Genomic DNA, 5266 nt, shown 5'->3' with positions numbered 1-5266 from the left:
GCTACTGAATCCTCTGACACAGCCATGTCCCCAGCCCTGTGTCTGTCCTGTCTGTACTCTCTTCAGCTGTAAAAAACTTAGTAACCTTACCCTGGTGTGACAGTCCCTCCCCACTGTCCCCTCCCCGGCTCATTCATGTGTACCTCTCCTCCCTCTCCCGGGGACAAACTGTATATACACACACAATAGTGTAGACTCCATTCACACCACCTGGTCCCTGTGAGGTGACCTGACTATGTATGTGTCATGTTATCCTAGGGGGCCTGGGGCTCTTCTGTGTTTAGTGGGCTCCTCATACACAGAAATTAAAATCAAAGTCCATTAATTGCATGTCATAGGAACTGACAATTTATACATACATAGAAGGGTTACACAACTAGTAAATACATGTATACAGGTAAATAAATGCCAGCAATCTACAATGTGGGACTTTTATAAATTCTGACACACAGCAAGAAGATGCTAAACAGCGTCAGCATGCCATATTGATTTATTACAAGGTTATAGCTTGAGCTATAAATTCCTCCTTCAGATGCTCCAAAGTAGCTCTGTGACAGAATAAAACCTGACCCCGAACACTTCTTAATTATATGTCTGTGTCCAGTGAAAATCTCTCCCATCTTCAGTGATAACTGTCTTAGAATTCTGCAAACTGTTGCTCTTGGCTGCCCAGGAATTCAGACACAGGGGTCTGTAAACCTATCACAGAGACTTCTCTGACAAAGAGGTGGCTTGATTTGCAGCTAAGCTCCCATCCACACCATAGCATCACGGGCGCTGCGGTGACGCACGTTGCTGTACGTTCAAGGACATTTGTTTCCTGTGCTTGGCGGGTCCCTATTGATCTCCATTGGTTCCCTGGATGCGCACCAAACACTGGAAAGAAGTACATGTCGCAATTTCAGGGACATGTGTTCCGTGTTTTTTCCACACTTGAAAAAACACATCCACTCGCCCACGTTTGGGATGCCATTACCTAGTAATGGCAAAGCAAGTGCGTTCCACATTTGTACAGGTTTCATGAATGCGTGTCACAGGGTGCGTTTGACACGCATTCACGAGACACCCATATGTGAACGGTGACTAATTGTGTGACTAATTTGCTTGATAGACGTCTCCCCTTGTCCCTCTCACTGCTATCTGTAAAAACTTCTAATGCATATGCATAATCTACTGATTAGGGCTTGTTCACACCAAGGCTGTGTGGTAATCTAATCGGTGTACTGTGTAGTACCAAGTCGATCAGTATGTCCCAGTGAGGGTTCCAGTGCTTTTAAAAAAGGGCAGATGTCTCCCTTGACCATTGTGGTTGTAGGAGAGATCTGCCCATCTATGTCTAATCTAACACTAGCCATATCAAGCTATTGAGCAGAAACCTAGGCTACTTCAGCAGAAGGTAACAGTCAAAGTTGAGTGGTGGAGTCTGTGTCTCTAATTGCAGTAGGAAGTATGGGAATGATAGTGAGCGGTAATTGTTGGCTATAAGGTAAAAAGGCCCACATGCTAAGTGAATAACTGTAAAACGAAAGAAGATCAATCTTTGCTGTCTTGCTTGCTACAGTTAAGAAATCTATCTATAGCCAGCTTTACTTAAGCTGGCCACACACTGTTAGAATTTCGGTCGATTCACAGAAATACTCAGTAGGGGGATTCTAAAGAGTGTGGATGGAGGAACCTGATGTCTTTTGTTGAGCTTGCAGCCTGAATAAAATACATCTATTAGAGTATGGCCAGCTTTACTGAAGAAACTGATAATCAATGACCTGTTTAAGCCTCACTTTTAAATCTATGCATAATATATTTCAAAACATATACGTATGAGATAGAATTATACTTCAGATTCAGTACTGTGGTTGGGTAGGTAGCAAGGCAGTTTGTCCTATAATAAACCAATCATTTTCTAGTTTCATAAAAATGTGCTGATTTAGCATTTTTCAAAATATGATCCCTTCTTAATTCACCAGAAGGGCGTGCTGTGTGAAAACACTGATCACCGTGAGGAAAACATAACAGGGAGCAACGGCCTACGGCCAAATAAAATTTCAACAGTAGGCTCACATAATATTATATGCAGCCCTCCATTGTGAGATGCTTTTGTATCTATTGTTAAGGTTGCCCATTTGTTCCCCGCACCCTGTAGTTAAAGGAAAGTTTCTATTGATGGCAATTTATACTGTAGCGCCCATCACCCTTTGTGATGTGACTACCATGCATTTAGTAATAGCCAGGGCTGTGGACAGCCTGGCTGGATTTGTAGTAGCAATTACATGGTTAATCCCAAGTGTCTAGCCTTGTCTGTACCCCCCTGGGCGGAGTGAGACTCTGTCATATTGTGGGACAGCCAGTGGTGGATACTGTAATATGTGTACAGTACAGCGGCCAATCACTGGGCTTCTTTCAGCTAGTGGTGCCTGCTGGCACAGTGTACATATATTGGTGGGAGCTGCCATGTGGTCTCTCTCGCCTGGACCAGCCATGGATTAGGGCTGGGTCCTGTTCAGCCTGTCCCCCAGGCTAGGCCGAGGCCTGGGGTGGGCTGTGGCTGAAGTGAGGGAAGATGTTCCCCTGAGGCCTCCAACATGGAGGAGGCCTGAGAGATGGAGAGAAGAAAAGAACCAGGACCAGTACAGGCTCTTGGAGTGCCCTGGATCTATGTGGACTCCAGAGCGTGATCAGTGTTTCTTTCTTGGATTGTGGATATGCTTTCCCACTGTTACAAGATCTGGTGAGTCTGGAGCTGATGATGGTTACGCCTAGACACCTAGAACCCCTATACCCTCTCTCCCTAATCAGAAGTTCAATAAACTGTTCAACTAGCATCATATCACTGAAGTGGACATCAATTTATGGGCATCAGAAGAGGGCGGTTAGTGCTAATAGGTGCAACTGGGAATCAACCCCTAGACTGACTAGATGTGGACCGGGCAAACAGCGGCTCCTTGCGGGGAGTTATCGCTACAGTACACTGGGACAGGGGGATGGTATCCCATTGTTACTCCTAACTGATGTCCAAAATCAAACAGAAGTACTGCCAGACATAAAAACAGACATACTGTTCTTCAACATACTGTTCTTCTGGGGTTCTTCAATGCAATTTCATTGCCTGAAATGAGTGGATGGACTGGGGTGGTATATTTGCTTTACTATTAGACTGATGTGTTGGCATTTACTATGTGATTATAAGGTGTAAAGTTACTCTTAGGGCACAAGTGTGATGTTAACACAGGAAAATAAAAGTAACAGCTGATTGGGTTAAACTTGTACCATAATATTATCATACCAGACTGTAGGAATTTTGTGTGGGAGTACAATAAACAGAAAGGACATTTTGATCAGTGTTTTTCACTGAATTTAATTATTTTAAAATCATTGAATCTGCTCCTTCTACAGAGTTTATTGAGAGTACCTACCTATGTATGTAGAAATATTTGTTTTCCTGCTAAGCAGTAGCGGCATTTAGAAGACATGTAAAGGCTGCATAGAAAATGTCAAACATAGTCTTGTTTTCCTTTACAAATGATTATGTGAACATTGGCATGATATGGTGATTGTTGATCTGTGCTAAATAAATATCAATAAGAACTATCATTGTACAAGTGCATTTCCATCTTTGTATGCTAAGCATATGTCCTATATAGGTCGTTCTGTCTTTGATAATACAAATGAAAGATGATATAAATAAAACATGAACTTAAATAGTTTTGTTTAAAGTGACACTAAATTCAGGAGTTAAACCTTAAAAATCAATTCAACAATAATGTATCTTATTTGTGTATCACTCAGCTGTAGATCCTCAAATCATCTCTGAATTGGTGTTGACACTGCCCTTCCTTCTGGAGGGTGGCTACTTTTCTTCCCCATGGTCCCTGTGTGTGTTGTAAAGTAGTCATAGCTCCAAGCTCACTCCCATGATGGACTACAATCTCAATATAAATGAGTAAACTAAACATGAGATTATAGTCCATCATGTGAGCGAGCTTGGAGCAGTGGCTACTTTACAACACACACAGGGACCATGGGGAAGAAAAGTAGCCACCCTCCAGAAGGAAGGGCAGTGTCAACACCAATTCAGAGATGATTTGAGGATCTACAGCCGAGTGGTACACAAATGAGATACATTTTTGTTATTAGCTCAGGTACTTGAATGTATTTTATAGCTTTAACTCCTGAGTTTAGTGTCACTTTATCCAAATGTAACAGTTGCGTTTGAATTGCTACTCAGTGTCATCAAATATATACATTTGATATTTAATGTGATGTTGGGTGGTTATAACACTGCTACCCATTGGGCAGTCCAACTTGGGTCCAGATTACATTTGTTTTAAATGGACCAAACATTCCAGCTTCACAAATACGCTGTGATACTATTAGCATTACCAAGTTCATCTGCTGTGATTATTGTTACTATAGTCTGTGTCATTCAACAATCGCCTTCAACACTAGGATTTTAAATTGATGGCCTTGTGTAATTACTTAACAGGGGGTGTCAGTGCTACCAAAGGTCAATTTATTTCAGGAAAGAAGGAGGGTGCAGTTACATCATTTTATATTCTACAACACTTTTTCATTTCAAAGCTGGTCTTTTAAGGCCTCATTCACACTGCTTAAAGTTGGCTCGTACAGATCCGTGCGGCGTGCACGGCCGTATTGGGCCGCTCTCGGGAAGGACAGGTTTTGCGCATGATTGTACGCAGCAGCCTGTTCTTCTCTATGGGAGTACGCCGCCGTACGCCCACCCAAACTGCACATCCGTGCGGGTGCGGGTGTCCGTGCTCAGACGCAGACAGGATCCATGTTCTACCTCAATGCAGTGACACAATTTCACTCAGCGCTGGGATATTGCACTTCCTTGTGTCACAACTCACAGAGCCTGCCTTCTGAATTACAACTCAATGTCTGGACTTCCCACGATGTAATAACATAATTGCTTGCTGGAAGCAGTGCATGATGGGATATGAGATGGTATATGAGAAGCAGTGCATGATGCAGTCTTGAGAAATCGAGATTGCATTGCATCAAGCAGCAGGGAAAGAGATGCAAAGCACACTGGGAATCCAGGAAGTTGTTGAAAGTGATGGGCAGACGGAAAGAAGCACTCACTATATAAAAGGGACTTTTTTTGAGTAAGCTTTGATTGCATTATTAAAAACAAGTCTAGTATGCACTTTTATTACAATTCTGATATTATAACAGGATAGTATATACTGTGACATTACAATTCCTTTAAATGGAATGGTAACACCTCCACCCCCCCCCCCCCCTACCT

Source organism: Nanorana parkeri, unplaced genomic scaffold (assembly GCF_000935625.1).
Source record: "Nanorana parkeri isolate BGI_ZX_2015 unplaced genomic scaffold, ASM93562v1 scaffold1532, whole genome shotgun sequence".
In the NCBI taxonomy this organism is placed as follows: Eukaryota; Metazoa; Chordata; class Amphibia; order Anura; family Dicroglossidae; genus Nanorana; species Nanorana parkeri.
Note: the sequence above shows the minus strand (reverse complement) of the source record.